Raw genomic sequence first — 23,910 nt, forward strand, 5'->3', positions numbered from 1 at the left:
TGGTAACTATTTACATCTGTCTTGTTCCCTTTCACATCTAAATAATGAGGTCCTTGAAGCTAGGGGTTATTTCTTTAAATCCACTATGTACCACAATGTCTAGTACATAGAGGTTGTCAAGAAATACTTGTTGAATGAATGAACAAATGTAAATTCTGATTTCATCCTTCTATTCCCTGCTTCATGACCTTCAACGGTGCCCTCTTATCTGGAGACTAAATTCCTAGCGATTGAACTCACACACTTTCCATACACATCATGAAGTAATTACTCCCATGTTTGGCATTGTAGAGAAATACAAAAATGCAAAAGTGTCTCCACCCTGACTTCCAAGGAGTAAGACAAGAGCCCAGATGAAACAACGAGGAAGGCAGTGGATGCCACTGGGACATTCCAGACGAAGTGAGCATTGCATCCAGCAGGGACGGATCCAAGATGGTCTCCTGGGGCATCAGGACACATGTGAGTCAGCCCCAAAGGGTAGGTAGATTTGATTTGATTTTTAAAATATTTATGTATTTTTGTCACACCGGGTCTTAGTTGCGGCATGCAGACTCTTAGTTGCGGCATGCAGACTCTTAGTTGCGGCATGCATGCAGGATCTAGTTCCCTGACCAGGGATCAAACCCAGGCCCCCTGCATTGGGAGCACGAAGTCTTACCCACTGGACAACCAGGGAAGTCCCGGGTAGGTAGAGTTTAACAGTTAGACATGGGCTGGGGGGCATGAGGGCCTGGGAAAAGGGCATTCCTGGTCCCAAAGGCAAAAGTATTCAGGATACATTTGGGGGCTGTCTGGCTAAAGCAAAGGCCACATGGAGGGAACAGGGCTTGTCCAGGGCATGGCTCTCATCAGCCCATCACGTGGGCTCCAGAAGGACTCATTCAGGGCTGGCTGCCCTCGGGGCTTCTGAGGAGGCATCTGGGGGACAGGTATTATCAGCACTCCAGCTGTCATAGCCCAAGCAGGGGGCGAGGGAAAGGAGCAAGGTGGGAATGTTTTAAGAGTTTCCTCACCTCTCCAATGTTTCCTAAATTCCATACCTAGTAGGAGCTTGGACCAAAGGGGCATCTCAATCCACCAGCCTCCAGCAAGGTAACCCACAGAACCTCTCCCACCCTCTCTCTCCTCAGTAGATGGGGACCTGTGGATCTCTCAACCACAAGACACAGCTGGTAGCAGAGGAGACCCAGAGGCAGAATGGACCCCCAGGCAGAGTGCAGCATGAACAAAGGCTTGGAGGGCGGCAGCATGGAGCTAAGATATTACTTAGGCACCGTCGACTCGAAATGTAGCCTGTGAAACACGGTGGGAAATAACCAAGGATAGAGGACACAGACCTCTAGTAATTAATCACATACAGGAGAGAGCACCCACAGAGCCAGGCCAAGCCAGGGAGTGGTGAGTATCAGGTGAAGACAGGAAGCAACCAGTCTCAACATTTCAGGGAGACCATATAAATTACTGTCCAGACCAGGCGAGGAAAAGGGGGAGCTATTAATAAATACGCTACAGCATAGACATGAGCAGGGACCATCCCAGGCCAACCATGATGGTGGTCATCCTACACATTTGATTCTTAGGATTCCAAAATTTCCATCTCCAGACCTGTCCTTGGTGCTGAGCTCAAGACCTAGCGTCAGTTGCCTGCTGGGCAATTCCAGCTGGATATCCCACAGGCTACTCAACCACAATGTACCCAAACTGAAGTCAGCAGTTCCCCTCCTCCCCTATCCCTTACCACTGGCTTTTCCCCCTTCTGCGCTCCCCACCTAGAGAGACAGTACTGGTCTCTACTCACACGTTCCAAACCAGACCCTGGAGTTGTCCTGGATTGCTCCCTGCCTCACCAAACCCAGGCAGTCACCTCAAGAGCTATTGGTTCTCCCTCTGCCTGTACCTCTCAAGTCCATGTTCATCACGGCAGCAGAGAGATCTCTTCTTTCTTTTTTTTAATATTTGGCCACACTGCCACAGCATGCGGGATCTTAATTTCCTGACCAGGGATTGAACCCGTGCACCTGCAGTGGAAGCACAGAGTCTTAACCACTGGACCACCAGAGAAGTTCCCAGAGAAATCTTTAAAATACACAAAACCTCAGTGGCTCCCCTTACACTTTTTTTTTTTTTTTTTTTTCCGGTACGTGGGCCTCTCACTGCTGCGGCCTCTCCCGTTGCAGAGCACAGGCTTGGGACGCGCAGGCTTAGCGGCCATGGCTCACGGGCCCAGCCGCTCCGTGACACGTGGGATCTTCCCGGACGAGGGCACGAACCCGCGTCCACCGCATCGGCAGGTGGACTCTCAACCCCTGCGCCACCAGGGAAGCCCTCCCCTTACACGTTGATACTTTTGGGTGGTAGCTGAGACCTTTTGGGTCCTCCCCCACCAGTGCTCATGTGTTCAGCTTCACCTCCACTTGCCATTCCACTCCCTGTCGGTCATCTCTGCAGAAGCTCCATGCTGCCGCCCTCCAAGGCTTTGTTCATGCTGCTCTCTGCCTGGGGGGCCACTCTGCCTCTGGTTCTCCTCTGCCACCAGCTGCACTTCAGGTAGCACCTGCTGCACAAGCCACCTTGCTCATTGAGGACTGACCTTCCTGCTACTGCAGCCATTCATTCATTCACAGAAAAACAGTGTCAGATGTTGGGGCATTAGAAATGCATGTAACAACATACAGAGATAAAGCAAATGTGGCGAAAATGCAATCAATCAGTCCATCAGGTGAAGGACTTGGGGTGCTGACTGTACCATTCTTGCAACTTTTCTGTGGGCTTTAAGTTTTTCAAAATAGAAAACTAGGTTAAAAAATGAATGGAATATGGGCCTGAATAGAAATTCATTCAAACCTAAGTTTACTGTGACCTGATTTGAGAGGGACCATTATCCACTGAAATTCAGGCACAAGGTTTGCTGTTAAGGTTCCACATATATCAGTACATTTGTTGTGTTTACATTTAAACATATACATGTTGAACTGGGGTGGGGGGAGATTAGAAGAAAAAACAGATAAGTGGACAAAAGAAAAGAAAATTATCCATAATCTCAGCACCCAGAAATAACAATTATAACTATTTCAGAATACGCCTTCCTGGTAATTTTTGGGTGTAGATATATTTTTAGATACAAAATGGGTTATGCTACACACAGTTTTGTAACTCCTTCTTTTTACTCTGCAATGTATTACAAATGACTTTTCCTATTGATAAATACATTGGCATTTTAATAGCTGCACTGCTTTCCATGGAATAGATGCCATATAATTTATGTAACCCCATGATCTTTCCCCTACACACATGAGCACAAGCCCCAGCTTCCTGATTCTCGCACCTCCCATGACTCTAACCCAAAGAAGGGCTCAAAGTCAATGCTGGCCCTTGTTTAGGGAGGTGATACGTTGCTATTTGGGCTTCAAAGGAAAAAATGAATACTGACAGATTAGAATTAACTGGGAAAAGCTCCTCGTCTCAAATGCCACGAACATTTTAATAAGTAGAGTTCAATCTTCCTGGCAGCTCTGCTCAGGGCGGCCAATAGAACTTCAGGCCATGCCTGGCAAGGGTGAAAGGAGCTAAAAATAGACCCAGGACTAAGCGTCGAGACTTTTCTGAATTCATAGGCATAAAGGCTGCCCCAGAAGGACTTGCTGCACCAACATTTTCCAACTGCTGTGTGTCATGGTGCCTGAAATTCCTAAGGGTTATGGTTTTCTAAAAGGCTCCTGTTGGAAAGTAGGCAGCTGTTCTGTGAGGAGGGTGGAGTGAGTCCCCATCAGGACCCAGTGGAGAAAGTCAGGGCTTTGGAGTCAAACAGAGTGGGGCTCAAGTTCCAGTTTGGCCCATCACCAGCTGTGTGACCTTGGGTCAAGTCCTCAACCTCTCTGAGTCTCTGTGTCCTCGTCTACAACAAGGGGATAAAAGGCCACATCTGCCTGTTGTGAAGGTGGAATGGGATGGTACCTGGAACAGAGTTTAGGAGGCAAACAAATGCAGCTTATTGTTATTACTGAAGACTTGAATTTTTTCTCAGATTGGCCAGGTGCCATTTTAGGAGAGCTGAGTTTTCTCAGAGTTGGTGGTGAGCGTGAGAGAAGCGCAGCAGAGTCCCCACACATGGTACACGGCCCAGGAGACAGGGCTGCACACCCAGGGCCACTGGGCACCCTTCAAGCAGGCTGGACGCGTGCTGGAATGGCACGGGGACCCCTCACTCTTTGCCACACCTACAGCACTCACAAATTTAACCTTCAGGACATCGAGTATCCTCCAGTTGATTCTGAAGATTCGTGACGTGTGATAATTTCTGTTTGGCTGAGGCATTCATTGGGACCACGCTGGACTCAGGGAGAAAACGTGTCTTGTAGATTTCCCAGGAGTGGCCCCTCAGGAGGCTTTGCAGCAGACGTGACCCCAGCCCCTGACCCCAGCCCTGACCTCTGCCCGAGATCCCAGTGGGGCTTGTCACACAGGACCCACTCACCCTGATTGTGATCGCACCCCATCTAGGGCCTCTGGGAGTGGAGCAATGAGTGGGACAGATTTGGGGAGGATGACTGATGGATGGGTCATACCGGCACGATAGACTGGCAGGGCACAGACGATGTCACTGCTCTTTAAATGTGTGCTCTGGACTGAGGTGGCTTTCACCGCTGTCTTTGTTTCCTAGGGCTGCTGTAACAAACTGGGCGGCAGAGAACAACCAAGATGCACCGTCTCACAGCTGTGGAGTCCGGAAGTCTGAAACCAAGGTACTGCCTGGGTCCTGCTCTCTCGGAAACCTGTCGGGGAGAAGCTTTCCTTCCTCTTCTAGCTCTTGGGGTTTGTGGGCAGCCCTCGGCATTCCTTGGCTTGCAGGTGCATCACTCCAGTCTCTGCCTCCATTGTCACGTGAGGGTCTTCTGCCCGAGCGGCTCTGTCCTCTTCTTATAAGGACACAGGTCATATTGGGTCAGGGGTCCACCCTACTCCAGTCTGACCTCATCTGAACTCATCACGTCAGCAAATAAGGTTTCCAAATAAGGTCACGTTTTGAGGTACTGGGAGTTAGGCCTTCAGCGTATCATTTTGGGGGGACACAAGTGAACCCATGATAACCTGTAAACCCATCTTGAGATGAGCGTCTCTCTTCAGTGCCTGAGCCCAGCTCAGAGCAACGTCAAACATCCCGTCCACAGCCAGGAGAAGGGTGCTCAGGACAGGCCCTAGCGAACTCTGGCTCGTGCCCTGCACCTGTGTCAGAGGCACATCGGAGGCGGGGGGTGGAAAACAGACCTGCTGAGATGGTGTAGACGGACGCGTCGCCTTCCCTTCTCAGTGATCGTCATGACTCAAGTCCTCCTTGTGTCCTGTAGTGCACCCAGGGTGCCAGGGGGCCCCAAAATCCCGGGCTCTGCTTTCTGGACACTTAACAGTCCCTGTAGAACAGGGAGTGATGAAACAGAACAGAGAGAAGTGTCCCGGCCCCCCCACCCCACCCCGGTCCCCTCCTGCTGGCTCAGCTCATTACAGCCCAGGCAGGATATGTGGCCAGAGGAATGGCTTGAAGGGGTCTCAGACCCCACTTCCTGCCCCTGGGACACCCAGCTACCCCTGGGGGCCTGCTAGGGCAAGAGGCAGGCAGGGACTTCCCGATCCAGTCGCTCACACAAATTTGAAAGGGGAAAGTGATGACAAAGCTCTTTGCACATTTCTTAATACATTGAAAAATCCTTAACAAAACAAACCTCAGGGTCTGAATAAACTGGCTCCCAGATGCTGGCCAAGGAACAGGCTGCTTGGAAAGAGTGGGGAGTTGGAGAGGGGCTGGGTCAGTGCACAGGGTAAACAAGCAGCCTGTCCCCGCACCCCACGCCAGGCAGCTCCCTCATGAGGTGCGTCTGTGGACAGCTGGGAACCCAGAGCTCCCAGATCCACCAGGCAGGTAGCGGGGGCCTCCCACCTCACCACTCTGGTCCCCTTCTCCAGAAGCAGCACCGGGACAAAGGCTATTGGCAAATCCCCCCAACATCCCCTGAGACGGAGCAGTACAGGGACTCGAGCCTGGCCTCCCACCTCACCCGCCCAGGAAGAGGCCGGCCCTGAAAGCCCCCCAGTGAGGTGGCTCATCTCAGAGGCCACAGGGCAGCGCTGACACAGCCTGCTGGGAGCAGAGCTGGACGAGGCCCTTGCCCAACCTCTCCAGGCTACAGGCTACCCTGCGGCGACTGACACCGGAGGGTCGGGTCGGAATCTCCCTCCTGGTGGCAACGACCTCTCAAGGCTTCTTCCCCTCACTGATCTTCCCAACTCAGCAATGTCTTCTCTAACAGGCTTGCGGGGAGGGCACTGTCCTCTGTGACTGACCCCAGCAGCGGCCAGACTGGTCTGGCTTTGTGTCTCCCGCTTCAGACCCTGGTCTGCCCACTGGACACCAAGTGGAGACGCTTGACATGGACCCTGCATCTCGGGGAGAAGGCAGGGCTGAAGATAGATACACCAGAGTTTGGGGAGTAGGATTTACAGACCAAGAAGTTCCTATCTGAGGTTTGGCCTCAGATAGGAACAGGGACGGGTCTTCCGTTGCGACAGGAGGGAGGGGCAGGTGGGCAGTGGGGGGGACTGGGGACAGGTCAGTGAAGGAGTTTCCCCCTAATGCTTTGTTTTCTCCATGAAGGATGAGGTAGAGAGTGAACATGGGTGTGAGGGCAGGCAGGACAGGGCTCCCCTAGGAAGCCGTGTGACGATGGCCTGCTGGTGTCCAGTGCACACGTGAGGTCTGGGGTCATAAAGAGAAAGAGGCCACGCAGCCCAGATACAAGCTCTTCTACAGCAGCTCTCAGCTTCTCCAGCACAGCGGGGAGGAACTGGGGTTTAACAGAGTTGGGGGGAGGCAAGGTAGTTAAGGGTAATTGCAACAAAGGCTTGATAAGATGGACCAGGGACTCTAAGCTGGGTAAGGGACGGTGGGGGGAATGGCAAGGTCAGCATGATGCCACCCTGGGCTCCAGGTCTATTGACAAGACTTCTTGGGACCACTGAGGACAGCGTGCCCCATCCAGGGGCAATAAACCAGTTCCTCATCTGAGCACAGTCGAGCCCGTCCTCCGTGTCCCCCACCCTGGGACGAGGAGGGGACAGGTAAAAGCAGGCAATCACTTGTGTCCTGATCAAAAGGAAGGTATTTTACAAGTTATCTGTGGCTAATAATGACAAAGTGAAGCTTGGGAATGATTGTCTTTTTATCGAGCCTATTGAAGGTTATCTCTATCAGGTCACTTTATCTCACTTACACCTGCTAAACTTTTTCAGAGAAATGCCTAGAGTTACACCTGCACTGTAGCTAGTGGGCAAAATCAACAGCGTAGCTTTTTATGCTGACCCGTGGTGAGCAGCATCTCAGGTAGCCACGGGGGCTTTCCTCCTTGTGAATAGCAATGCTTTACGGATCTCTGTGCCCAGTAAATGGCTCACGTTTGCTATTCCAGCTGCAGACCTTTGTGGCACATGGAGCTGGGGCCGCACAAATTCATATTCAGAGGTTGCCATGGAGACCCCTGGACGTCCACCATCCTCTCTTTTCCTCTTCTTCCAGAGTAGGAGTTATAGCCTGGAGTGGTTGGCCAGCTCACGCTGCTTGCCAGCCTCCCTGCGGGAGTGCACAGCCACGTGACTGAGTTTGAGAAACTTGTGTGCGTGATGTGTGCCACATCTGTGGCAGTGTCATTGGCAAACTGGGCCTCCTCTACATTCTGTTTCCAATTTCCACAAATCGGAGCACAGAGGAACCTGCAGCCTGGCTTCAGCCAAGGGCGAAGCCAAAGGGATGGCAAAGAAATGAGATGAAGAGAACCTGGGCCTCTGAGCACGGCCAAGCTACCCACCGACCAGGAAAGCTCTCTTTAGACTGTGTCTTAGGTCAGCTCACTTGGAACAGACGGTCCCAGAGGTGTACTAGGCTACACCACTCAGGAACGGCACCAGCCAGGTGCAAGAGCAGAAGTTGAATTGCAGTGAAGTTGGACGAGGGTCCTCAGCTGATCCAGCGGGGAGCTCTGGGTCTAGGATGGCCCTTCAGAGTTGTCCCAGATGGAGACAAAAGGGTGGGACCTTCGTTCTCCATATCTACCAGTCTTTTTGGGACGCAGGCTGCCTGCGCAAGGGCCGTAACTTGGGTGAGGCAGCTCCTTTTGCCAAGGGCAATTCTCAGAGATGGACTCAGCTATGAGCCCTCAACAACTCCGCACCCCAGCCCCCAAGCACTGGGGAGGTGGTACCTCAGTCTTGAAGGCGGGATCTGGTTGCTGCCCTACAATATCCACTGCAGATTGTCACTAAGGGAGAAACGTCTATGTTCTTTAAGCCATAGCTTTATTGTTGCGTCTCTATCACAGCAGTCTCTCCTCACCCCCATCTAATAAAGCTCTGTGCTTGTTTACCAGTGCACATCCTGCCCTCAGCCAGAGAGGAACTCCCTGAGACACACACTAGGTCAGTGGTTTGCAAAGCGTGGTTCCCAGACCAGCATCATCACCAGCATCCAGAAATTGTTTTAGCTGCACATCTCAGGTTTCACTCCAGACCTACTGAGTCAGGAACTCTGGGGATGGGGCCCAGCCGTCTGTGTCTCAACAAGCTCTCTAACGCCCAGTGCAGATTTGAGAACCACTGCTCTAGGATTTCTTCCTTTAGACTCAGAGCACTAACCACCACGTAGAGCACACGGTGGCCTGGAATAGGACTTCAATTCCTTGAAGTTCTGGGGTTGTGCATTAAGGTGTCTGGGTCCCCACCCTTCCCCTCTGAGCTGGGGAAGGAGTGGGGGGCAGAGAGAGCCTCACAGCTTCGGGGCCAGACTTACCTGGTTTCCAGTGCCAGCTGTGTCGGCTACTGGCTGACTGACCTTAGACAAATGGCTTGCTGGGCCTCAATTTCCTCATCTATACAATGGGGATAAGACCCATCCTGCCTAATTATTGTGAGACCAACAAGAGAGAACCACCTCAGTGTCTAACAGTACCTGGCTTCTGGCACTCACTCCATAGCTGTTAGCTCCAGGCCTTCAGTATCCTCCAGGGCCCACCTGCTTTGCTCCAATAAAGATTTCCAAGAGTAGGTCTAGAGCTCATTCACAGGGGAAGACAAATTACCAGTAACTAAAGTACTGTAACCTTCCCAGGGGATTTTGCATTTTAGCTGCAGTCCAAGGATCAAATTACAACTTTTTTTTTAATAATGCATGGTGAGGAGGAGAGACTTCCTTCCCAGCTCCTGAAATCATGCTCCCTCGGGGCTCTCCTGCTATCCCTGGACTCATCCCTGGTATGTCTGGACTCCCGGTATCCCTTCTGCAAAGGCCTTTGACCTTGAGGAGGCTCCATTCTAATAAAAGTGCCTGTTTTTACAGACAGCGGAGCAAACCAGCTGGGCGGTGATGCTTGGAGTTGTCAAAGGAGCCCCAAGCGTCCCATCTAGATCAGACTGCAGACCCTCTCCAGACCTGCTTCTTTCATTTGAAAGTTGAAAATCATCCCCAAGACATCTCGTGGCCCAGATCTCAGGGTTCTCCAAGGTCAGCCTGACCCCAAGATGGAGAAAGTAAGGAATTTCAGGGACACCAGGGAGATCTCCTGCCCCTAAAAAACCTCTCCAACCTGCGAGTCAGGAGCTGATAGCCCATAACCCGGGGCCAAGACTGCCCACTCTGCAGTAGGAGAGCAGACACCTGAAGAAGGGCCAAGCGGCTGCCATTTGCATCAAAGAGGAAGCGGCTGACAGCAAGCCTTTCCTGAGAGCTCGTCATGGTAGGTGGAAGCTCTGGGCAGCTGAGGAGGGAGTGTGGTCAGTTCAAACCAGCCACAGACTCCAGTTCACTGATCACACTCAACTCAGCATGAGGCTGGCATTTCATCCCAACTCTTGCTTTTCCCTGAGGTCTTCATTAATTCTGCAAGCTGACTTTCTGCATTCTGTGTCAGTGACCAGTTACAGGAGGAATCCATTCCTGTCACTGTATCCACCATCCGTCCCCTTCCACAGCCCTGCTCTGAGAGGCTGCACGTTTGAGAGGTTCAAAGGATGCATCGGGGGAGTCAGGCCTTGCAATGTCTGTCTCCAGGGCACCCCAGTGGTCAGGAGGGATCACTCAACTCTGTTGTGTCTTCCAGGTCCTGCAGAGATCTTGTGCCACGTCCCGAAACAGGGAACCTTGTGCTGAGTCAGTACCAGTTATGACCGTTGATATTAGGACAGAGAGTTCTGGAACTCCCCAAGCTCTTCCCCACACATCTCACCTGTCCTCCACCTCACCCCTGTGAGGAAGGGAAGGCAGGCTTAGGCAGGAAGCAGGCTCAGAGAGGTTAAGGGATCTGCCCCAGGTACACAGCTAGTGAAGGGTGAGTTGGGGCTAGTTTCCATGTCTCCCATCTCCAAATCTGGCGCATTTCCCATTGCTGAAGGAAAAGTCCCAGCAGCAAAGCCTAGAGCAGCTCTGTTCATTCCCATGCCATCCACCAAAGAGCAAGAGGAAAGAGGGAGGTCTGGGCAGAACACCACCCCGGAATCCGTGGGAAGAGCCTGCTGCATTTATTTCCCCAGAGCTGATAATTATCATTCTCCTTCAGTGCTGCCCAGACATGTGTTTTGAGATCTTACGATGGCTTTCTCTTGTGGTTGGGGATAGCACCTTACTTTTCCAAGGAGACAGAGGCCTGGGATTAGATGAGTGAAGACACTTTTCTCGGGGGCTTCCCTGGTGGCGCAGGGGTTGAGAGTCCGCCTGCCGATGCAGGGGACACGGGCTCGTGCCCCAGTCCGGGAAGATCCCACATGCCGCGGAGCGGCTGGGCCCGTGAGCCATGGCCGCTGAGCCTGCGCGTCCAGAGCCTGTGCTCTGCAACGGGAGAGGCCACAACAGTGAGAGGCCCGTGTACCGCAAAACAAAACAAAACAAAAAAAACACTTTTCTCCATTAAAGACTCCAAGATGGATCAGAATGAGAGAGTCTTGATTTAGAAGAGTAAAGTAGACGGAATCTAGCCTTGGACGTCACAGCCACAGGCCTGGGGCCTCGTGGTCTCTAGAGATACGACTGAATGTTTACATGAGGTCATGTGAGTGCCACTGTCCTGCTACAGTCCTTCTGGAAGGGAGTGTGGGCATGGCTCGCCTGGTGGACTGCCCAGCGCAAGCAGTGCAGCTGATCCCTAAATGTTCCCGCCAAAATTGGTGTCTCTTCAGACCACTCTAGTCAGTCGCCTTGAGGCAACTGAGGTAGCTTGGCAGGCTCTTCTCCCCGCAATGTCAGAACTGGAGCCAGGCTGACTCCTTCAGAGACTGCTTTACGGAGCAAAGGATGTCTGCTCTGTCTGGAAATGGCATCTCACATGCCCCATGCTTCCCTGGGACCCCTGGGACCCTCAGTGAACCTTCCTCCTTTACTCTGAGCATTCTCAGAGCTACACTGTGGTGGTGAGAGGGGTCTAAGCGCCTGTGATGTTTTGACAGTAAGAGAAAAACTTCTAGGTCTGATGTAACACACAAAAAAACCCTCCTTATCTTAGAGAGGAAAAGGCTACTCCATGACACCATCCTAACAAATACATTAAACGGTTTTCCTGGCATTAGCAGATGACAAGTATGTTCTGTAGCTATTTCATGCCCACTTTCCATGATCGTGTTTGCTCATCCTTAGAGTAAAGATCTTTCTTGTTGTTTTCTCGGAGAAGCTACTTCATCATACCTAAAACACTACAGTCTTAGCGGCCTGATAAAGATCTTTAAATATATTTTGGTAATGAAAAGATGCTCAACATCGCTAACCATTAGAGAAATGCAAATCAAAACTACAGTGAGGTACCACCTCACTCTGGTCAGAATGGCCATCACCAAAAAGTCCACAAATAACAAACGCTAGAGAGGGTGTGGAGAAAAGGGAGCCCTCCTACACTGTTGGTGGGAATGTAAATTGGTGCAGCCACTATGGAGAACAGTATGGAGGTTCCCTAAAAAACTAAAAATAGAAACTACCGTATGATCCAGCAATCCCACTCCTGGGCATATATCCGGACAAAACTATAATTCGAAAAGACACATGCACCCCTATGTCCACAGCAGCACTATTCACAATAGCCAAGACACTGAAACAACCTAAACGTCCATTGACAGATGAATGGATAAAGATGTGGTATACATACACAATGGAATACTACTCAACCATCAAAAAGATTGAAATAATGCCATTTGCAGCAACATGGATGGACCTAGGGATTATCATACCAAGTGAAGTAAGTCAGAAAGAGACAGACAAATACCATATGATATCACTTGTATGTGGAATCTAAAATATGACACAAATGAACTTATTTGTAAAAAGAAACAGACAGACATAGAAAACAAACTTATGGTTACCAAATGGGAAAGGGGGTGGGGCCGGGATAAATTAGGAGATTGAGATTAGCAAATACAAATTACTATGTATAAAATAGATAAAACAAGGTCCTGCTGTATAGCACAGGGGACTATATTCAATATCCTGTAATAAACCATAATGGAAAAGAATATGAAAAAGAATATGTACATATATATATAAAACCGAATCACTCTGCTGTACACCAGACACTAACACAACATTGTAAAACAACTATTCTTCAATAAAATAAAAAACAAGCAAACATAAATATATTTTGGTAGCTATCATCAAAACCTTATTTAAGAACATGTTCAGTGGATAAGGGTTTCTTCATTTTGCATACACACAGGACCACGTGTAAAAGCAAAACGGTTAATTTCCAGTCTCCGTTGGATCGAAACAAGTCATGGATGAGTAAGTGTGATTTAAGGAAGGGCCACTGGTCCATTCCTTGAGTGGTCAGAGATCAAAAGGATTTGAAACACGGACATGCCAGGTCAGGCCAACTCTTGCTTGTAAATGAGCCTCTAGCTGACCTTGGCTTCACATTTCTTTTTCTTTGTCACTTAATGTTTCCTGAAAAACAGATGCCTGTGACCGCATGAGACAAGGAATAGGAATTTAATTCACCTTGATGGCTGAGTTATCAGTATTTTATTTTCCTGGAACAGACACTGTTGATATGCTTCTCAGAGCTCCTAGACCTCCCCTTGATCGTTTCTGTGCACCTCCTCCCCAACTTCCATGGGCCTACACCAGCGGCTGCCTTAGAAGACAGCCCTTTGGTCACTACTATTCCCAGCTGAAAGCACCTGGGAGCTTGTATGCCCTGGGATAGCCCGTAGCCAAGGACAGACTCCTGCAGAAATAGGGCGGATTGTAGTTTCCCAAAACGGCCACAGCAACATCTCTGGTCCTACATGTTCTTCCAGAACCTTATTGCTGCCCCACCAAGAGCTGGAGTCTACTCCCCCTCCCTTTGAAATCGGGTGGGCCTTTGTGACTACCTCAACACAGAATGTGGTGAAAGTGACGCTGTATGATTCATGAGGCTAGGCTATGAAAGGCAATATTGCTTCCATCTGCCTCTCCCTCTCTAGACACGTGGCCTTGGAACTCAGCCACCATGTTGTGAGGAGCCCAGGCCACGTGGGGAAGGTATGGATGGGTTTGTTGGTCTCAGCCTAACTGCAGCTGGGACTGAATCTCCAGACATTTGGGTGAGTAAGCCTCCAGAAGATGCCAGGCCCCAGCCTTGCAGCTGCTTCAGCTGAACGGAATGAAAAAGAGATGAGCTATTCCCACCAAGTCCTGCCCTAAATTGAAGAGTCATGAGAAAAATGAGTGCTGTCGTTATTTTAAGGCACCACATTTGGGGATGGTTTCCTGTGCAGCAATAGATACCTGATACAGACTGGGGGACCTGGAAGTAGGATGCTACCACAATAAAGCCCCCACATGGGCCATTGGGACTGGGTGCCAGGTGGAGGCTAAAGGGACCTTGAGGAAACGACCACTGAAAACCTAAAGGGCTTCAAAGGGACTGTCCGGACAAGCTGGGTAGCTGTGGAGGTCCACAGCAATATTTCCGGTCCCACAGGCCCTTCCAGAATCATGCCACTCCCCACGAAGAAGTGGCGCTTTATCTCTCTTCCCTTTGAAATTGGGCAGCCCCCAATTCTGCCTGACTGAAGAGAGCAAAATTATGACTGTCATTGTTTTAATCCACTGTGTGGGAGGGGCAGGGAAAGATGGACTCAAGGGGCTAATCTATCAGTTACTCTAGACAAACACTTTAAAAACCAAATATACATAGATTATTCCTAAATTTAATAATAAAAAAAACTAGCAATACCAGGATTTTTATTTACTTTTTCATGTTCATACTTAATTCTAAGGCTCCTCTGGGAGAAAAACTCTAACGTACTAAGGGAACAATAATTTTATCATTTCAAGGGAATCAGGGTTACCATTCTAAGCAAACTGGGGTGACTTTCTTGCTAGGCCAGAGTTACCCATACACCACATTTTTGCTTGGGGCATGAGATCTGGAGCAATAGACACATAAGGACATTTTTCTCAGGACAACAGGGATAATTTGAGCCCAATTATACTGTAGCTCTGCTTAAACTTTGCGATTCCCAGTCCACTCCCTCCAAATGGGGTGGTCTCACAGCCTGCGCCCTGGATGACACCCTCCCTAATTACCAAGGTTGGTCTGAGTTTGCAAACCTCACCTCGCCTCCCTCCCACCCCCATTCCTTCTGCAACTCCATTGGAACTTGACTGCCTAACGCTATTCTGAATTCTTTTCACGCTCTTCTGGTCTGGCAGGGCCACGCCTCTTGAATGTATTTAAGTCCTGTCTTTGTCGGGCTCCCTTTGAGGCCATTTCAACAACAGACACAAAGATGGTCCCTGGAGCATCATTTATGACAGCCTAACGATTGGAAACAAATGCAACGCCCGGTAAAGAAACTATTGAATCTCAGTTAGGTCACACTCGGAGTAAGACAGCAAGAGGGGAGATACGCTAGCAGCCCGTCCATCCAGGCCTAGGAAAACCTTTAGAACAGACTGGGGCACGGGAGACCTCAGCCACATACAGCGCTTGGGATCCATAACCCACACACCACCTTAAACCAAAACCAGTGCTGACTGCGTGAAGCAAAGTCTTACAGCTCCCCAAGAGAGGGGAAAAGCAGTGTGTCTGTTCACCGCATACCTGCTTCCAGGTACACGGAGGCACGTGGGACACAGGCGAAGAACTTACCTCATACCTGCACCCAGAGCCTGAGATGCAGAAACCCAGCAACTAGAACAGGCCTGCAATCTCCGTCTCCCTCCCAGGGAAAGGCCGAATAAACTCATTCATACCAAGGGTCGGAGGTGGCTCTGGAATGTCTATGGAGGAAGGGTTTAGGGAGGGCAATCTGGTTGAAGAGGAAGCTGGCAAACTTGGGCGGAAGCTGTGTCAGCCTATTAAGTACGGCGTTTTTATTTGTAACTGGAGATTACATCTCACCACTGTCGCAGCCAGCCCCTGGCAGGCACCGCCTCTATCAGAGACCAGCAGCAGTAAAGACCGAGTCTCTGGTAGAGACTTTACTCCATCCCAAAGACCCTCTACTGTGGGATTCAGGCGCCAGAGGTAGGGACAGGAAATTGGACTTGATGAGGGAGGTCCCTTGAGAGCAGAAAATCCCTTGTAACAAAATGTCATCTGGCTTAGTGAGCAGATAGATTGGTAAGAGTGGCTGGGGATTGCTTTCCAGGTAGGAAAGCTGAAAGAGAAGATCACGCCTGGGCAGGCAGAGCTCTCCAGAAGGCCCCAGGGTTTATCACCTGCTCCTCCAAGGGCTGAGTCAGCAGAAGACCTCGGCGGTCATTTACTTGGGCATCTAGCCATGTCTGTACCAGCACCAGCCCCAGACTTGGAATCAATCAGTCTTCGCCTCTGTCGTCGGTGCCTGTCGTGTGCATGTTGAGGAATCACCAGCGAGGAGGAGGAAAATCCAAGCTGCTGGCGAGGGCCGCTTTCAGCTGCACACACAGGGCACACCCCAGTCCAGGGCTGACAACCTCGGAGAAGGTACAAGGACAGGGCATGGGGAAAGGTACTCACGCTTCATGCTGATGGCTTGACCTCAGAAGACTGAGCAGAGACCACGACTGGGGTCGTGGAGGCAGTCCCTGGCCGCACCTGCTGGGCCCTTTGTGCCAGAGGAGGTCAGACGCTCTGCCAGCTGCAGGCAGCCCAGCTAGCACTGGGTGTGCTCAGGCAGCCCAGTTCTGTGGCAGGTGCTGTGTGTTTGGGGTGGGAGTGGGGTCTGGGAGAAAAGCAAGAAGGCGGGGCTTCCTGAATGAGAGGAAGTGAAAGGTTGTGGGCCAGACTCAAAGCACTAGGGCAGGCAGGGGTGCGCATCTTCCTGGCCACTCGGGATCAGAAAACCTGGGCTCCAGGCTGTGTAGCACCAGTCAGGGCTCACACCATTTTGATACAACCGTTCGACACATGATTTTAAACTACAACACAGATAATATGTCTCAAATGGCAGCATTTAAAGGAAAGGGCCCAGCAACAGGAAGCTAGATGTGAACGGCTGCAAATCATATGATTCCACTTTTATGTAATGTTCAGAATAGGCAAATAGACAGAAAGCAGATTAGCAGTTACGAGGGGCTGGGGGCAGGAGGGAAGAGAGAGTGACTGCTCAGCAGGTACGGGATTTCCTTCGGGGTGATGAAATGTGTCGGAACTAAAGGGTGATGTGGGCTGCACGACTTTGGAAGTGTACTCAATGCCACTGAATTGCCCACTGTCAAATGGTTAAAATAGTAAATTTTATGTTATGTGTACTTTATCACCATTTTTTTAAATATGGAAGGCCCCACTGATTTCCTGCATGGCTTGAAGGGAAAAAACTCTTGGCCTTCAATCCCCTTCCTCTGTAACATGAGGCTCTCAGGCCTGCCTGTCCTCCAGGGCTATAGGAGTCTGTGCGCAAGAGTGGAAAGGACACAGGCCAGGGCTCTAATCTCTCCCACAACCCTCACTTGCTGTGGAACTTGGGCAAATTACTTAGGCTCTCTCAATCTCCATGTCGCCATCTGTAACTAGAGTTGTTGGGAGTCCAGACTTCTGATGTGTGAGTTTGAAAAAAAAATTTTTTTTTTTTAATCTATTTATTTATTTTTGGCTGTGTTGGGTCTTCGCTGCTATGCTCGGGCTTTCTCTAGCTGCGGCGAGCGGGGGCTACCCTTCGTTGCAGTGCGCAGGCTTCTCAATGCGGTGGCTTCTCTTGTTGCGGGGCATGGGCTCTAGGCGCGGGGGCTTCAGTAGTTGTGGCACATGGGCTCTAGAGCACAGGCTCGGTAGTTGTGACTCACGAGCTTAGTTGCTCTGCGGCATGCGGGATCTTGCCAGACCAGGGCTCAAACCCGTGTCCCCTGCATTAGCAGGCGGATTCTTAACCACTGCGCCACCAGGGAAGCCAGAAAAAAATTTTATAAGAAAACAAACATTTATAAACCAAGCAAAAAATGTAAAAAAGTGTGTGTGACGTGTGTGTGGTATCTGGCATAGATACCAGGGCTCTCATTAAATGGAAGCTTTTATTAATTATTATTAGTTAATAATTAAGTATTTTAAATAAAACTACTCAAAGTGAAAGCAAGTTGTAAAATAAAACCCCTAATTAAACCTGGAAGTGTTAGTAGCATTTCATAGAAAAATAGGATTTGAATCAATCCACTTGAGATTTGAGAGGTGAGATTTGGACAGGTAAGTGGGGAGGGGAAGGACAGGGCATAAATAAGCAAAAGCTTATAGATGGGAGCATCTGAGGCCAGTGAGAAGACCAGTGTGACTGGAACAGAGTATCTGGGGCATGTGGAGAAAGACCAGATGTTGGGCTTCCTTGAATACTAGGCTAGGAAGTTTGGACCTTATTCTGAAGGCACTGAGGAGTCATGGATAGTTCTAGAACATCTGAGCAGTATGATGCTCAAGCAGTATGATGACTACAGTGACATAAGAGGATACATCTATCCCACCCCACGCAGAAATAACGGAGATGAGCAAGGAGACCAGCCTGGCTTTAACTCAGTAGGAGGTTAAATGGATGGGGCATGAGTGAGGGAACTGACCAAGCTTGGAAACGCCCAGTGGAAGAAGCCACAGAAGTTCTTCTGGGCTCCAGACTCACCTGACACCACTACTTCTTGGCTTCTGGCATCAGTAGCACCAATCTGCCTATTTCTCATCTGTGGGAGTTTTCCTTGAAAAACTTAGAGAGTAGTAGTATCCAAGAAAATGATTCAAGGGACATATGCAGATCCGAGATGATGAGCCCAGGTCAGGAAGGATATGCACAAAGCTGAGGGTGAGGAAGGAGCTGGCTTTCTTCAAGAGAGGCTCAATCCTGCTTCTGTGGGTTTGGGTGCCAGGCTTGGGCTGGGCATGAAGCTCCAAGGCACTTGGGTTGGTCTTGCAGGTCTGCAGGATTGTAGCCAGAAAGGCTTGTCAATCCCCAAGTAGCAGCCATATGGCACTCCCTGGCAGGGAAAGTGGGCAGTTGCCGATACCATATGTTCATAACCACCTCCATATTCCCAGCAAGTGGCCCCAGGTCTATTGCTACAGACCTGGAGCTCACCTAGTAGGTGACCAATCCATGTTAAGATATGTGGGAACGCAGTTAAACTGCAGAAAACTGGACACTGAATACTACAAAACATTGTTGAAAGCAAAGATATGAACAAATGTGGTCACAGCTCATATGACTTAGATGTCAATTCTCCCCAAATTGTTCCCTAAAGTCAATGAAATCCCAATCAAAATCCTAAAAGGCTCTTTTGTAGAATCAACAACCTGATTCTAAAATTTACATGGAATAACCAAAACCACTTTGAAAAAGAAGAATAAAGCTGGAGGAACATAAAGATAGACAAATAGATCCATGGCACAGAATAGAAATTTCCAGAAATAGACCCAGGTATAAAGGACAAGTGTTTTTTCAGCAAAGGTGCAAAGGTAATACAGAGGAGAAAGAAAAGTCTTTTCAACAAATGGTGCTGGAACAACTGGAGAGCCAAATGCAAAGGAATGAACTTCATACCTCTCACCATATATAAAAACTAATTCAAAGTGAATCATAGACTTAAAGGTAAAGCCTCCAATTATAAAACTTGTAAAAGAAAATAGGAGAAAATCTTGGTGGCCTTGGGTTAGGCAAAGTTTTCTTCATGTAACACTAAAAGTATGAACCAAAAAAGAAAGAAATTGATGCATCAAAATTAAGAATTTCTGGGCTTCCCTGGTGGCGCAGTGGTTAAAAATCTGCCTGCCAATGCAGGGGACACGGGTTCGAGCCCTGGTCCGGGAAGATCCCATGTGCCGCGGAGCAACTAAGCCCGTGTGCCACAACACTGAGCCTGTGCTCTAGAGCCCGCGAGCCACAACTATTGAGCCCATGTGCCACAACTACTGAAGCCCATGGGCCCAGAGCCCGTGCTCTGCACCAAGAGAAGCTACCATAATGAGAAGCCCACGCACCACAACAAAGAGTAGCCCCCGCTCGCCAGAACTAGAGAAAGCCTACACGCAGCAATGAAGACCCAAAGCAGCCAAAAATAAATAAATAAATAAATTTATTTTAAAAAATAAATTAAGAATTTCTGCTATTTGAAAGATACTGTTAAGAGAATGAAAAGATAAGCTACAGGTTGGGAGAAAATATTTGCAAATCGTATATCTGATAAAGGACTTGTATCCAGTATATATAACGAACTCTCAAAATTCAATAATAAGAGTATAAGCAACCCATTTTTTAAAATTTGGCAAAAAATTTGAACAGACACTTCTCCAAAGAGATTACAGATGGCAAATACATGAAAAGATGCCCAAACAACACTAGTCATTTTGAAATGCAAGTCAAAATCACAATGAGATACCAGTACACACCTATTGGAATGGCTAAAATTAAAAAGACTGACCCGGGCTTCCCTGGTGGCGCAGTGGTTGAGAGTCCGCCTGCCGATGCAGGGGACAGGGGTTCGTGCCCCAGTCCGGGAAGATTCCACATGCCGTGGAGCAGCTGGGCCCGTGGGCCATGGCCGCTAAGCCTGCGCGTCCAGAGCCTGTGCTCCGCCACGGGAGAGGCCACAGCAGTGAGAGGCCCGCGTACCGCAAAAAAAAAAAAAAAGACTGACCCTACCAAATGTTTGAAAAGATGTGGAGCAACTGGAACTCTCATACAGTGCTGGTGGGAATGTAAAATGCTATAGTCAACTTAGAAAACGGTTAGTTAGTTTCTTGTAAGTTAAATATTCCACTCGTAGATATTTACTCTGGAGAAACCAAAGCATATGCCCATTCAAAGATTTGTACACAAACGTTCATAGCAGCTTACTTGTAATAGCTCCAAACTGGAAACACCCCAAATGTCCATTAACTGGGGAATGGAGAAACAAATCGTTTTGTATTCATATAATGGACTACTACTCAGCAATAAAAATGAATGAACTACTAATAGAAGCAATGATATAGATAAACCTCAAAATAATTATGCCAAGTGAAAGAAGCCACACTAAAAAAGCACAAGCTGTTTCATTCCAGAAAATGCAGCTAATTTGTAGTTTGATCAGTGGTAGCCTGGGAGTAGGTGGGGAGAGAGGGGCAGGAGGGAGAAATGATAAAGAGGCACAAGGAAACTTTGGGGGATAATGTTCAGTCTTGTGTTGATAGTTTCATGGACATATACACATGTTAGACATGAAATTGTACACTTCATATGTGTGCAGTTTAGTGTTTGTAAATTATACTTCAATAAACTTTTGGGGGAAAAAAACAAACCTTTAAGTTCTTTGCATTCTATTTAAAATAAAAGCCAAAGTCCTTACAGCAGTAAAGCTACGTAGCTGGCTGACCTCTATTCATACTGCTGTTTCCCCAACTTTCAAAAGAGTGCTTGGAATCCGGAAAGAGCTAAATAAGTATTTGTTGAATGATTGCCTAGGGCCCCAACTAATCAACTAATTGCTTTACAATTGTTGTTAAGAACAAGGTGGGTTTCCTCAAACGATTAAACACAGAGGTACCACATGATCTAACGATTCCACTTCTAGGTATATTCTCAAGAGAAATGAAAACACATGTCCACACACAAAAAATGTACTTAGTAACCAAAAGGTAGAAACAACCCAAATGTCCAACAACTGATGAATTAATAAACAAAAGATAATATATCCATACAATGAAACATTATTTGGCCATAAAAAGGAACCTCATACCACAACATGGATGAACCCTGAAAACATTATGCTAGGTAAAAGAAGCCAGTCACAAAAGACCATATATTATATGACTCCATTTATATGAAATGTCCAGATTAGGCAAATCTATAGACATAGGAAGGAGAGTTGCTGCTTGGGGTGTTGACAGGGTGATGGGGGGGGGGACGATAGTTGAGGGATACAGGGTTTCTATTTGGGGTGATGAAAATGTTCTAAAATTGTGGTGATGGCTGTATATATCTGTGAATAAACTAAAATCACTGAATTATACACTTAAATGGGTGAGTTGTATGGTGTGTAGATTATATCTCAATAAAACTGCTAAAAATAAAGAGCAGGGGGGCTTCTGTGGTGGAGCAGTGGTTAAGAATCCGCCTGCCAAAGCAGGGGACACGGGTTCAAGCCTTGGCCCAGGAACACCCCACATGCCGCGGAGCAACTAAGCCCGTGCGCCACAACTACTGAGCCTGTGCTCTAGAACCCTCAAGCCACAACTACTGAAGCCCGTGTACCTAGAACCTGTGCTCCGCAATGAAGAGTAGCCCCTGCTCGCCACAGCTAGAGAAAGCCCACGTGCAGCAATGAAGACCCAACGCAGCCAAAAATAAAATTAATTAAAAAAAAAAAAAAAAGAGCACGGGAATTCCCTAGCTGTCCAATGGTCAGGACTCCGCGCTTCCGCTGCAGTGGGCACTGGTTGGGGAAATAAGATCCCACGTGCCGCGCAGTGCGGCCAAAAATATAAAAATTTAAAAATTAAATAAATTAGAGAGAATCCTGAGGATTAAAAAAAATAAGAAAAATAAAGAGCACGGTGGTGTGTGGGGAAGGGCACGATGCTTGCTCAGAGTTTGAGTGGAGAGTGGTAATCCCTTGTTATAGTCCGTTCATGGGCATGGTTAGGACCCCATCAAATGCCCCCTGAGAATGGAGGTGGCTCAATGTGCCCAGCAGAGAAGGGGCAAAGGGCTCAGAGAGGGCTCTGGATTTGCTGAGGTCACCCTGAGGGTGAGCTCCGAATGGAGGAAGGGCCCTCTCTCTATGGAGAAGCAAATGACAGCAGATGGCTGGCAGCCCTGTGGCCCACAGCTGGGGTTCTCACAGCTGCCTTGAGCTGCACTGAGCGACATGACATCCCCCAGTTGCCTCACAATGATAATACTTTCTATTTATACCAAACACCTCTCCTCCCAGGAGAGCGCTGTGTTTTCCCAACATTGATTCAGTAAGCCAGCCAGACTGAGTTGAACTGAAATTCACAGCAGTCACTCATATCAAGCCTCCCCCTTGCCCCTGCCTGTCCGCTCCTTCGAACACTGCTGTGACGCTCACAGTAAAATAGGGAAGTTAAGACCATTGGTCTTCTACACACCCACCCGACTTGAGGGTCCTCCACCCCCAGCCTGCTCCAGACCTGGTGGGGGAGTGGGATTTGTGTCACCCCAGGGCCCTTCTCTCACAGGAGAAATACAGTGCAGAAGAGAGGGGTCTTCGAGTGTAACATTCTCCCCTTTCCATAAATAGTTAAACCATTAAAACTCAAAGGTGAGAACTGCTAATGATAGGAGATCAGGCACAGAAGAGAAATGTATTTCAGGTGGCACTGGAGGCTTTTCCACGTCTTAATTCATACCGCATAGGAAGCTGTCTATATCACCCAGGCAAAATGGCGACACAGACTCCTGGTTGGCATGATCGGAGGGCTCTCCACTGGGCAGAGACCCCTGGCTCGCTGGAGAAATGAGAAGAAAGGGGCTGATGGGCTCTGCCAGCCCTTTCCCCTTAGTACAGATCCAACTGGCCCTGCCAGTCCGTATTATACGTGGCCTGAGGGACAGAGAGCAGGGAGGGGCCCAGGGAGGAGCCTGCACTGATCTGATTGGATTGATGGATGGACGGATGTCCCCAAACATCCCCCCACCATCACCACACACACACAGCCTCACCCTCTCTGTGCCTCTATCCTGCTCTGATGTGTGGCAGAGGGCCATGGACCAGAGGGGAAAGGATAAGGGGTCTCCAGCTCACGTGTCCACTCCTGGCACTGCTACCCACAATCAATGAACCAATCAAGAGCGAGTCCATTTTTAAACAGTGTGCCTGTCCTGGGCTGCCTGCTGTGGGGAAGAGTACATCGCCTGCCCTGCCTGGGGAGATGCAGATGGCTTGAGAGACAGGAGCCTGAGAGCACCTCCCAGAGCAGGAGGAAGCCACGTGGCACCAAATCCTCAAGGGCTGCAGTTCTAGAGAGCTTTTCTCACAGAGCCTGGGATCTCAGGGTGGGGAACAGCCTAAGGGTCACTTAGTCACCCCCCCACCCCCCGGCCAACCCCAGCCCTCACCCATCACCTGCATCCCATTGCCAGCATCAGTAGCACTGAGCAGAAGTCCCAGTGCTGGCCACCTCTACAAGGCCTTGCCCACCTTCCCCCTCCCTTCATTACCAAGGCCCCTTGCTGCTGCCTGTGGTCAAGGACTCTCATCCCATCTACAGCCTCTGTAACCTCTACTCCTTGAGAGGACATCAAGGGATGGGGCAATGAAGCCTCGGGAATCACACGAAACCCATCCTTCAAGAAAACAACTTACTGGCTCTTGAAAAATCAGGGGTTCATGATATGAACAGAACATCCCTCAGACCACACTCTGGCCCCCCTCCCACAGAGAGAGAGGTTGCCCAAGCATTGGCCTCTATCTTGTCGTATTTAAAAGACCAGTTTAAGAGCATTAGA

At 49.1% G+C, this 23,910-nt stretch overlaps 1 long non-coding RNA gene across 1 annotated transcript; it reads left to right on the plus strand.

The window, feature by feature from the left end:
- Positions 1-313: 313 nt before the first annotated feature.
- LOC141276340 (uncharacterized) lies at positions 314-12,689 on the plus strand. Its single transcript, XR_012325705.1, has 3 exons — positions 314-480; positions 4,664-4,745; positions 9,380-12,689. It is a non-coding gene; the product is annotated as an uncharacterized lncRNA (long non-coding RNA).
- Positions 12,690-23,910: the final 11,221 nt, after the last annotated feature.

Source organism: Tursiops truncatus, chromosome 14 (assembly GCF_011762595.2).
Source record: "Tursiops truncatus isolate mTurTru1 chromosome 14, mTurTru1.mat.Y, whole genome shotgun sequence".
Taxonomy (NCBI): Eukaryota; Metazoa; Chordata; class Mammalia; order Artiodactyla; family Delphinidae; genus Tursiops; species Tursiops truncatus.